Genomic DNA, 12,725 nt, shown 5'->3' with positions numbered 1-12,725 from the left:
CCTGCTACCAAGGGACATGCCCTTGACCAGAATCGAACCCCAGACCCTTTGGTCCGCAGGCCACATTCTATCTATCCACAGCCAAACAAAACCGGCTAGGGTTATCTTCCCAGACTTTGAAGTTTATAGGCTCGAGTATGAAAAACTGTAGTTGAATCTTGTTTCTGCCACTTACTAATTTTATTACATCTGACAAGTTACTTAACTGCTATGCCTCAGTTTTTCCTCATCTGCAAATTGGGGATGTTGTTTAAAGATTAATTATGTAAATCCATATGAAATTAATAAATGTTAGCTTCAAAAAGAAAATGAACAGAGACTGCATAGGGCAAAGGTCATGTCCATTACAACAGTAGCCTCACTTACTTGTCTTCCTTGGAACTTGATTATTCCAGATTGAAAGTCCCCCTCCATGGCCTGATTTTTAATTTTGTTAGAAGGCATTTTCTCAGGACTCACTAGTATCTTCTTTGGGCTGGTATCCACCAACATATTTCTTTCTTTTTTTAAAATATTTTTTATTGATTTTTTTACAGAGAGGAAGGGAGAGAGATAGAGAGCCAGAAACATCGATGAGAGAGAAACATCGATCAGCTGCCTCCTGCACGCCCCCCACTGGGGATGTGCCCGCAACCAAGGTACATGCCCTTGACCGGAACTGAACCCGGTACCCTTGAGTCCCCAGGCCGACGCTCTATCCATTGAGCCAAACCGGTTCTGGCCAACATATTTCTTTTGTCTCCTCACAGCCCTTGAAGAATGGCCCTTCAGATACAGAGCATGCATTGGACTGATCATGGTTTAAGCAGGTTAGGGAAGAGGACTGACTATACCTTCCATGAGGGCAGTGACTATCTCATTTACTGTTATAGCCCCAGCACATAAAAGAGTGCCTGATGACATAATAGGTCCTCTATCATGTGTACTAATAACAGTGAAAGCATTAAAATTAGGGGGTCCGTAGAGAAATAATTTTCAGTTCAGTACAAGACTACTACCAATAGAATACCAACAGAAGCTGAATTTTGAACTAAGAGGGTGAAATTCTTGGAAAAGTGAGGAAACCCATAAGTTACTATTTATGTTTATTGAGTACTTACTGTATCCTTAGCACTGTCCTGAGCATTTTATAGTATATTTTTGATTTCAGAGAGAGAAGGAGAGACAGAAACATCAGTGATGAGAATCATTGATTGGCTGCCTCCTACACACCCCATACTGGGAATTGAACCCTGACCTCCTGGTTCATAGGTCAATACTCAACTACAGAGCTACACTGGTCAGGCTGTCCTGAGCATTTTAAATGGACTATTTTATAATCCTCACAATTACCCTATGAGCTCGGTACTCTTATCAGTCATTCCCATTTTTACAGACAGGGAAACTAAAGCATCCTATATAATAAAGAGCTAATATGCAAATGATTGTCATGCCCTCACGCTGGAGCTGGGGGACCTGAGGTTGCGCACCCCCCTGCCCTGCAGGGCTTGACGGAGGTGGGGCCAGCTGGGTCTGGGTCTCGTGCGATTTCGAGGCGCATGCGGGTGGGCGGGGACTTGACTCTGGGTTCCGCAGCGCACCCCAGACTCTGAAAGGCGGGAGATTTTCATATACATTTTACTAATTTTCTTCCATCTCTGACACTTCTATTATAGAGAAAGGACAAATAGCAATATTAAAATATTTCTTCTAATTAATTCCCTTTTAATGTGCACGAATTTCATGCACCGGGCCACTAATAGAGAATATAAATTAACTTGCTCCCAAATCACACAACTGGTAAGAGGTACAGCAAAGATCCAAACTCAAGTAGTTTGACTCCAGAGACCATGTTTCTTACCTGGACACTATACTAGGATGAAACAAGGTTTCTTACCCACTTAAAATAGGAATTGGAGCATGCCTCTGCATGTGCGTGTGTGTGTGTGTTCAGGGTTCTTCATTCGTGTGTGGCCATGTCCTTCATTAGTTTAATTTCCAGTGCAGAGCATGACTTTTAAGTAATTTGAAGAACATGTTCTAGTGCTTCTGGAATCAGTTGTTTCTGGGCTCAAAGCACTGCATAGTCACTAATTAGCTGTCTGGCCTTTGCAAGCTAACCTTTCTGGGCCTGTTTTTTGATCTATCTGTATTCAAATTTCAGCTCTGCCACTTAGCATTTTTAACTTTGTACCTCCTTTCTCCTCGTCTATAAAATGAGGATAATAATTACTCCACAGTTACGAGAAGGTAACCCATGTAAAGCTCTTAAAAGAATAAATAAGACAACGCATGTACAGCTCAGTCTCTTTCCCAAAAAGTTAGCTATTATAATTCCCTCAGCACATTCTGATACTTGTTGCTTCTCACCGAGGTGCTCGAGAAATGTTAAGAAAGTTCAGGTGGGTCTAACCGCTTCCGGGAACAGCAAGAGGAGCTGGGCCTTGAGTTGATTAGGGGTAAGGAGGCCGTTCCCTTCACTGTGAACCCAACCAGACAAGATCCCGAGAGAAGGAGCTAGGAGGGCTTTGCACACCGTAATTTCTCAGCAATCTGGCTGGCTGCCTTTTATTTCTGCTGTCGTGGTTTGGTCACGACAGGGCCATGCTGGGGTACGATGAAGACTAGGAAGCTCAAGGCCTTTGGCAGACGGAGACAGGCCACGCCCCAAATAGACAGCAAGGCCCAAGCGCCTAAAGCTACTTCTATCGTGAAATTCATGGGTTTTCTCGGCATGAAACACCACCTAACGCAGAGCCCAGCGCCGTTCGCCAGTTTCCATCTTTAGAATTGGAAGAATGAGAACTAGCCAAAGGGGAATCCCGGTTTTGGGAGACTGGGGTACGGCGGCTGCCTGGGGACCAAAACGTCTCCAAGGTAAAGTTGCAGCCTGAAGCGATTTTTTGACCCCCGACACTTAATGGACTGCTGAAGACCCGGATGTGTCTGGGACTGGTCGAGGTACCCATTAACGCGCCCCCGCTAGACCATCCCCCTCCTCCGTTTAGGATTGGGTTTCCGCTACGCCAATCATCACTTCGCCAGCCACTCACTCTTCAAGGGTGGGGTGTAGTCCCGGCATCCCTTCTCTTATTGGTATGGCCTAGAAGAAGAGGGCGGGGAGGCCGGCTTAGGTTGCCCAATGGGCGTCGTGGCGTGTGGGGAAGGCGGAGCCGAGGCGCTTGGCAGCTGCCCAATCAGCGTCCTTGTTTGTGTGGTGCCGCCGCCGCCGGTGCAGCCGCCGCCGCCGCCGCTGCCCCCGTCTGTACCGCAGTGTCTGCTCCGCCCGCCCGCCCCGGTCCGGCCCGCCCCCCTCTCCCACCTCCGTCCTTCGTCCCGTCAGCAGGGTACGGAACCCACTGTGCCGTCGCCTCTTCCTTTTTCGACGCCTCCGCCGCCGCCTGAAGAGGCGAGCTAGCTGGGAGTTACACCGCCACCGCCAGGTGAGGAGCTCTGGCCTAGGCCAGCCTGGCCGCCCGCCCGCCCGGGGGCGGTGAGGAGGGAGGAAGGGAGGGAGGCTGGGAGGAGGCGGTGGCGGCGGAGGTGGGGGAAGGGAAAGGTGGAGGGGCGGGGGAGGGGAAGCGCCCGCGAGCCGACGCCCGCCCGCGCGCCCCCGCCTGGCGTCCCCCTCCCCCCACCCCGGCACCGCGCGCCCCCGCATCGCGCTCCCCCTTCACCTCATCCCCTCCCCCCGCTCCGTGCGCGCGCCCCGGTCTTTCACTTCGGCCTCGCGCGCCCTCAGCTCCCTTCATTCCTTCTCCTTTTACTCTTTCTCCCCTCCCTCGCGCCCCGTTTCCCCCGCCATCCCCGCTTTCAGTCACTGCCTCATGCCCGCCATGCTCCCCTTCTTTCCTCTCTACGCGCTCCCCCCCCTTTAACTTTCCACCCCCAGTGGTGCCCTCAGGGTGCGGGGGCCGCTCCCTGCTTTCAGTCTGGTGTTTGGCGGCGGTTGGGACAAATGGGGGATTCTGAAGGGTAAAGGAAGCACGAGGTAATTATCTTTATTTAGGTAAAGGCATCAGGAGCGCAGAACCCGACCCCTTTATTTCGTCGGCGGCGGCCACGGCCCCCTCGCTCTCCCTTAGGAAAAGGGGATTGTCTCAGTCTGTGTGGACTCTTACCTTCTGTAGCGACTCAACCACCCCTTTCCTCAGCTGGGCTTCTGGGACACACGGGACCTGTATCCCAGTCCCATTGCTTGGGGGTCTCTGGAGTCAGAACTCACCCTTCCCTAACCGTCCGGGACTGAGAGGACTTTCTGCCTCCCTGCTCCCGGTTACACTGAGGAGCTGGCCACTCCCGTGAGTGGGTGCCGAGGTTTGGGGGCCACCCGCCGGCCCGGGACCGCTCTCCCCTCACGAAGGTAGGGTAGCTTCTCGGCACTCTTTCCCAGCATCCACTTCCCTCCGGACACGAGCTGTTAGCCCGCGGGCCTGGCCCTGAGTTGGAGAGGGAGGCGTTGTGGTGGGTGGGTGGCTACCTATCAACCTTCTCTGCTTCTGTCATCTGGAGAGTCAGGTAGCCTCCCAACAACAGTTTTCTCCTTTCTGATCAATAATTATTTGAAGGCCTTTTGTGTGAAAACAGAGCTGGGAGATAATTTTAGCAAAGCAAAAGAGCAGCCTGCAACAGAGATTTGGACTTGCAGCAGCTGGGATAAAAGCAGGTTCAACCGATCTGTGTTGGAGAAGAGCTGATGTTTTTGACTTTTTGAAACACGTTTCTCTCTAAACATTTATTTTTACAAAATGAAAAGAAATGTTCCTCCAGCCCTCCAATGCCCCTTTCAGTGCAGATGAACTTCTGATTGTTTTCTGGCAGCAAGATGGTGTCCATATGTTGTCTATATGTTGGAGATTAACCTACTTGGGAGTTTAATGGTAACTTTGTTTTTTTCTTTGATACACTGACTCTTCTTGAAAGTCTGATAACCACTTGAATTCATATTTTTGATGCTGGAGCAGTCTTGATAAGATTATTGTCCTAAAGTAGCATTTCTGTTGGTACTTGATTGGGAAGGAGGCTACTTCTGGAGCTACTAAAGGTGCTACTAAGGAGGAGATCGATATATTTTGAGGGAAGACACACACCTGTTGGAAATGATGCTGTTTTTTGTGTGACTGATATCCAGTCTCTGACTGTTTTGGGATGGGCTGGGTTAAGGATAGTTTTTCCTTGGGCTTCTTGAGCAGATAGGTTGTATGAATAAGGAGTTAATTAATGGGAGTACTGATCTGGTAGTGCTGTCTTCCGTTTTTAGAGGAATGTAGTTTTTAGTCGAGTGGCAGTGATAGTAAAGACTGAAGAAGATAAGTATTAATCAGCAGGTATCAGAAGGCTGGACCTGTGTGTGGGCTGAGTGACCCAGTTTGAGAAGAGGTGAAGCTTAAGGACTTTTGTCCTGCCTATTCCTTACTTAAGAACACTTTCCATGAGGTGAGAGTGATTTGTAGCTGACAGCAGCATCCATCTTTGTTTTATGACACTGTGGTTTGCTTCCCCTGACTGTGGGTGATGTCTGTTAACTTCCTGTTTAAAGGCAGTCGGAATAGGGTCTGAATAGAGGCTGCATTCAAATACGAATCTAGGAACAATGTTAACCAGGTTCCCTGATCAGCTCTTCACATTTAACTTCTAGCAGAAACTTTTATTGCTGTGCTTAGCATAAGGCCACAGGGACGGACGTGGGGAGGAAGATGTGAGAAATTTGTTCTGAATCTGATAGTCTTAAAGTATATTCAAAAACCTGTGTATTCTCCTCTCCCTTTGGGAGGCAAATGTCCCCATTTGGTCCCGGTGTTCCCCACCCCCTATCCCTTTTTTTCCCTCTGGCTGGACCTGGTCACCAGGTTGTGTTTTGGTTAGAGAACAGCAGTGTGGAAGAAGGGTGTGTCAGTAATAGTATCTTAGTCATATTCTGGGATCTCCAGCTTCATACTAGTCTTAAGCAGTAGTGTATATGGAAACCAGGCCTCTTGTTTTAATTTACTGATTTTTTTCTTCTTTGCACACCCACCAAACTGGAGGTTCATGTGTAGAGGAACAGTATCTGTGCTGTCCTGGTTTCAAGACTCGGGAGCATATTCCATATTAGCCACCCATTGGGAGTCATGCTGACAAGCAGCCCCTTTGCACTCAACTCAGAATGTTCATTTTGTTTGGCTCATTGAGAAAAACCAAACCAGCTTTGGTTGATTAAAACAGATGCTATAGACATCGTAAGATTTGAACCATAACTGGGGCCGAGGGACTTTCTTTTCCAGATCCTTTGCAGTACTTAAAGTCCTGAATCAGTACATATCAAGGCATAATAGCCAGGCATTTTCTGAGGCCATTTGGAGGGAAAGAAAAAGAAAAAAAAAAGATATGAACCCAGATTGACTATAAATCTAGTCCTGGCCTAAAGCTGTCCACCTCTTGCTCAGAAGAAAAAAAAAGCAACCTATCAGACAATGCCACACAAAGTTGCAGTTTCCCTGCATTGGCTAAGCCTGGGAAAAGATAACACATGAGACAGTTCAATTTCTGTCAAAAAGGACTGGCTTTTGGGAGGTGGGGGGAAGCTTCTGTTAGCCATATTATTTGTTTTATTCTTGGTAATTCCTCTGATGCTTTTTCTGTAGGTTACTGGTTGGGGATTTCGGTGGCTTTAGGGTCCATAAAACAGAGAGGCTCTTATATTTGAATAGTAATGATGAAAATCTCTGAAGAGTAGATCTAATTTGAAATGCTCCCTCCTCATGTTCCATCTTTTACCTTCTATCTTACGGATATGTGAAATATTCCTATGCAGTTTGAGTTCATCCAATAGGAAAGGACTGAACCAGTGCCATTAAGGGCTTAACCTGTCTCATATAGCTCATAGATGTCTCCCTCAAAAATCCTCTATTTTTTTGCCATTGCCACCTTAAGTTGCTATCTGGCAAGAAACTATCAAGAGTTTTGGATTATAGCACCAATAGCAACAGATGAATAAGAGCATATATTTTTGTTATTTTTGAGGTATGAAGTGGTCATATCCCAGACCTTAAAGAGTCATTAGTAATTGCAAAAGCTTCTTTGACAACATAATTGTTATTAATACTAACCAGTGAACTATTAAGGGAAATGACAATACTTCCTGAGCCATTCTCTGGTTGTTTTTCACATCTGGCTAGTATACATTTTTAAAATAATTTCAGGTTACTGTTATTTGAACCTGAAAGTCATGCTTTAAGCCTTCTGATCAAAGCTTTTTTTTAATTTTGTCTCATTTGGGAGGAAGGTGGGAATTGTAATATAAATATAGGCTGCAATGTTAGTAGGATTTAAGTTAGATATTAGGATTAATAAATTCCCATTATGGTTGTGAGGGATTAGAAATATTAACTGGAGAGCTTGTGGTCTCTTACCTAAAGGTACTTATAAAATTAGCTTTTTGAGAGTATTTAAATTTACACTTCATGGGAGGCAGGTTGTGAGCTAATAAGTGGCAAATTGGAATAGTAGAACACAGGTGTAGAGAGTCTAGAAATATTGGTTCAAATCCTAGCTGCTTTGCCACTTATTAGCTACTAGTATATGACTTTGGGTAAGGCTCATCATTTTTGAATTCTCATTTCTGTCAGAGTAAAAGCCAGTCCTTATAGTGGCCTATGAGGTATTACATGACCTGCCTGCCCTCCTCACCCTCTTTTGATCATCATCCTCCCTCTTTGTTCATTCCATTCAAGCCGCATTGACTTGTTCTTTAAATACAGGGGTGGGGAAAAGTAGGTTTATAGTTGTATGTGAAAGTTTATTCTTGTATTATTTATTAATTATTGTATTATTTATTCGTATTACAATTGTAAACCTACTTTTGCTTACCCCTGTATATCAGCCATTTTTTTTTAATCTTCACCCGAGAATATGTTTTTTATTGTATATATGTGTGGTTTTTGTTGTTGTTGTTTTTAGAGAGAGTAAGGGAGAGGGAAAGAGAGAAACATCAATCCATTGTTTCTCCTACATGCCCTGACCCTGACTGTGTGAGATTGAACCCCCAACCTGAGTACGTATATGCCCTGACCAGGAAGTGGACCCAAGACACTTTAGTGCACAGGATGATGCTCTAACTGAGCCACACCACATTGGCCAGGGCTCAGCCACATTCTTTATCTTAGGACCTTTGCCCTAGCTATTCCCTCCAGTGGGAAATAGCAAGTTTTTCCCAGAGATAATACAATTGAATAATTTTCTAACTTTCTTCAAGTCTTTGCTTACTAGTAAATGACACCTTTACAATGAGACCTTATCCTACCACTATTTAAAATTGTACCTTCAGCCCTAGCCAGTTTGGCTCAGTGGATAGAGCATTGGCCTGTGGACTGAAGGGTCCAGGGTTCCATTCTGGTCAAGGGCACATACCTTGGTTGCAGGCTTGATCCCCGGCCCCAGTCAGGGTGCATGTTGGAGGCAACTAATTAATGTGTCACACCGATGTTTCACTCTCTCTGTTTCTCCCCATCCCTTCCACTCTCTCTAAAAATTAATGGAAAAATATCCTCGGGTGAGGATTAACAACAACAACAAATTATTCCTTCTACTACCACCCAGTTACTCCTAATCCTTCCTTACTCTGTTTTCTTTTTCATTGCACTTAACAACTTTATAACATACTGATTTATTAGATTTATTGCTTTTTGGGTCCTTTCCTATTTTATAAGGTCTATGAAGGCATGGTTTTATTTTGTTTTGTGTAATACCTAGTACAGTACCTGACATACAGTTAATACTCAAGTATTTGTTGATCAAATAGGAATAAAACTTTTTCTAACCTCATGTATGTTTACCTCATGTTTGTTTATAACGAAAGTATGAATATGTTAAGCATAATATGAGATCTTAAAATGTGAACCTTGTAGCATGATACAAATAATGATTTTAAAATAATTGCCTTCCTATTAAAATGGTAAATAATACTTGGTTACTGAAAAAATAATCTTCATATATATAAATACTATCACATCTCTTATAAACTCCAGTCCTTTTATTCCAGTTGTCTGTTGTGTGCTGGACATACCCACTTCTATTCCATTGGTGCCTCAAACAACATTTCTATCATCTGTTTCCCTTCTGTGGTTCATTGAGTCACCTAAGCCAAAAAGTGTGAGCATCGTTGTCAATTCTCTCTCATCCATTCCTTTTTATTTTTTATCCATTACTTTTTAAAAATACTTATGAATCTACCTTTTTCTGTATTTCCATTGCTGGTCTTCTAATTGACACCCATAATACTTATTTGAAATATTGCCATAATCTCTTATAGGTCTCTCTGCTTTTTAGTCTTATTCCCTTTTATTTTTAAACTAGAGGCCCAGAGCACGAAATTCGTGCACGGGTAGGATCCCTAGGCCTGGCTGGTAATTAGGGCTGATCAGGGCCTTCCCCGGCTGCTGGCTGGGGCCTTCCTTCGTTCTGCGCCACCCCCTGGTGGTCAGTGCACGTCATAGTGAGTGGTTGAACCCCCGGGTGGTTGAACTTCTGAGGGGACAATTTGCATATTAGCCTTTTATTATATAGGGATTTTTTACAATTCCCACCTGAGGATATGTTTTATTGATTTCAGAGAGAGAGGAACATCGATTGGTTACCTCTCATATACGCCCTGATCAGGTATCGAACCTGCAACATAGATATGTGCCCTAACTGGGAATTGAACCCACAGCTTTTTGATGTATGGATGACACTGCAACTAAATGAGCCACCCGGCCAGGACATTCTTATTCCCTTTTAAACTCTCAATCATAATGTCTTCACAATGGCCTAACACAGAGACCTGATTATTCAGTGTCCCCTTCAAAAAGTATACAATAGTTTCCAATCAGTTAAAGGTAAAATTTAAACCTTACCTAGTATTTAAGGCCCTTTATAATTTTGGCCTTTGCCTTAGCCTTACTTTTCTCCCTTACAATTTATACGTGGGCGAATAACAGTTCTTTTAGTCCCCAGATCAACTTCCAAATTTCATTTCAAATGCTGCTTTCTCTGGAAAGCCTTCCCTGAAGAGAAGGCTTAGAAAGAGACTTAGAAATGCTTTCTTCTTTAATCTCATTCTAATTTATAAATATTATTTATCTCCCCTTAGTGGTCTATAAACATCCTGAAAGAAGAAGATACCATGTTGTTTTTTTTACTATTGTGTCTCCAGTGTCTAGCATGGTGCCTATCACCTAAAGATATTTTAAAATGAATAATCCTATGGGTTGAAAAAATGCTGCTTACATTTAGAAGATGCTCCTTTTGTTATGTTCTGGAGGCAGAAGAACAAAGTTGGAGTTTTAGTTCTGCCACTTATCATTTGTGTGACCTTGGTTGAGTCATTTGACGTCTCCAAGCCATGGTTTCCTCAGATTAGAAATGAGGATCAATAGCTGCTTTATCTGTTTCACTAGGTTTCTGTGTCAGTCATATAAAGGTGCTTTATAAACTGTAAAGCCCTGTACAATTGTTAATTATTATGAGCTGATACAAGCCGAGCTTTCCTCACACCCCATTTTTCCTCATTGATAATGAGGCCCTTTTTTTTTTAAAAATATATTTTATTGATTTTTTACAGAGAGGAAGGGAGAGAGACAGAGAGTTAGAAACATCGATGAGAGAGAAACATCGATCAGCTGCCTCCTGCACATCTCCTACTGGGGATGTGCCCGCAACCCAGGTACATGCCCTTAACCGGAATCGAACCTGGGACCTTTCAGTCCACAGGCCGACGCTCTATCCACTGAGCCAAACCGGTTTCGGCAATGAGGCCCTTTCTATCACTGAAGCCATAAATCAGTGGTTTTCAACCTTCTGGCCCTTTAAATACAGTTCCTCATGTTGTGACCCAACCATAAAATTATTTTCGTTGCTACTTCATAACTGTAATGTTGCTACTGTTATGAATCGTAATGTAAATATCTGATATGCAGGATGGTCGTAGGCGACCCCTGTGAAAGGGTCGTTCGACTGCCAAAGGGGTTGCGACCCACAGGTTGAGAACCACTGGTTTAGTGGAATTAGGTGAGGAAAAAGGACACTTGAGAGAGAGAGAGAGAAACATCGACTTGTTGTTCTACTTATGCATTCATTGGTTGCTCCTTATACTAGGTGTATGGGTTAATAATTCGGATTTTATAATCAAAGAAAACAAGATAATTTCAAGAGAAACATCAAAAGTGCTTTATTCCAAGTAATATCCATCGCTAGCTCCACATTTCCTCCATCTTTCAGGTAATTTGTGGATACCGTCCCAGTAGAACTTTTCTTGTTTTGAGGCAAACCATTCAGAGACCTAACTTTCCACTTCTTTGTATGTTTTGAAGTGCTGCTCAGAAAGTGCGTGTGCCATCGATCGGAACAAATGGTAATCTGAAGGAGCAAGGTCTGGTGAATACAGCGGGTGGGTTAATACTTCCCAGGCAAAATCTTTTAACTGGTTTTGAAGTGTGTGATGTTGCGTCATCATGAAGCAAAATTACTTTGCCGTGTCTTCTGGCCCATTCTGGTTGTTTCATGATCAAAGCATGGTTCAAATTGATTATTTGTTGTCGGTAGTGATCAGTATTAACAGTTTCACCTGATTTTAGAAGCTCGTAATACACCACACCTTCCTGATCCCACCAAACACAGAGCATTGTCTTCTTTCCGAATCGATTTGGCTTTGCAGTAGATGTTTATGATTGACCTGGATCAACCTATGATTTTGTGCGTTTGGGATTCTCAAAATAAATTTACTTTTCATTGCCAGTCACAATTCAATCCAAAAAAAGACTTTCTTTCGTGCCATTGAAGCAACATTTTACTGATGACTTTTCGGTTTTCCATTTGTCTTTCTTTCAGTTGATGTGGCACCCATTTTCCTTCCTTTAAAATCTGTCCCATTGTAAACAATCGGAAATTGTTTGCTGAGCAACGTTTACTCTTTCTGCAAGTTGTTTTTGAGTTTGACACGCATCTTCATCCAATAATGCTTGTAATTGTTGGTCTTCAAACTTTCTCGGTTGACCTGGACGTTCTTTGTCTTTCACATCGAAATCATCACTTTTAAAGCATTTAAACCAGCGTTCACAAGTACCTTGAGATGGAGCATATTCACTGTAAACTTCCCAAAGTATTCAGCAGCTCTTTTCTTATTAGAGAGAGAGAGAGAGAGAGAGAGAAAGCAAGCGATGAAACATCTATCAGCTGCCTCCTGCATGCCCCTACTGGGGATTGAGCCCACAACTCAGACATGTGCCCTGCCCAGGAACTGAACATGTGAACTCTCAGTGCCTGGGACAGTGCTCAACCAACTGAGCCACATCAGCCAGGGCAAGGCAGAATTCATTTTTTTAGTTGATGAGAGAGAGAGAGAGAGAGAGAGAGAGAGAGAGAGAGACATTGTTTTGTTTTTCCACTTATTTATGTGTTTATTTATTGGTTGATTCTTGTATGTGCCCTAACCAGAGATTGAAACCACAACCTTGACATATCAAAACAACACTCTAACCAACTGAGCTACTGTCCAGGGCTCAGATTTCTTTACTACATGACTTCCCATAGCCTTGCATTGTACATTGGGAGTGGTTAAAGAATGGCTGCAGAGCTTTTCAAAATTTGAACATCAAAGAGCATCTTAGAGTACTAGTGATCTCACTGAATGCTTTCAGAATACTGTGCTTCGCTATTCTGCTTTCCTGTAGTTCTTCTGTGGATTGAATTTTTTTAATGAGTTGCAACTTTGGAATGAGGGAATTGATTGT

General features: G+C 43.7%; 1 protein-coding gene across 2 annotated transcripts in view; it reads left to right on the top strand.

The window, feature by feature from the left end:
• The first annotated feature begins 3,196 nt into the window (after positions 1-3,196).
• Positions 3,197-12,725, top strand: part of GATAD2B (GATA zinc finger domain containing 2B) — a 79,918-nt gene continuing 70,389 nt past the window's right edge. For both annotated transcript variants that reach the window (XM_070397226.1, XM_070397227.1), the window contains exon 1: positions 3,197-3,422. The gene's annotated coding sequence lies outside the window, so the exon portion shown is untranslated. The remainder of the gene's footprint in view (positions 3,423-12,725) is intronic.

This window comes from Myotis yumanensis, unplaced genomic scaffold (genome assembly GCF_028538775.1).
Source record: "Myotis yumanensis isolate MYYU_CA2020_CCGP unplaced genomic scaffold, mMyoYum1.0.hap1 SCAF_17, whole genome shotgun sequence".
Classification (NCBI taxonomy): domain Eukaryota; kingdom Metazoa; phylum Chordata; class Mammalia; order Chiroptera; family Vespertilionidae; genus Myotis; species Myotis yumanensis.
This window is presented reverse-complemented; position numbering and strand designations above follow the sequence as displayed.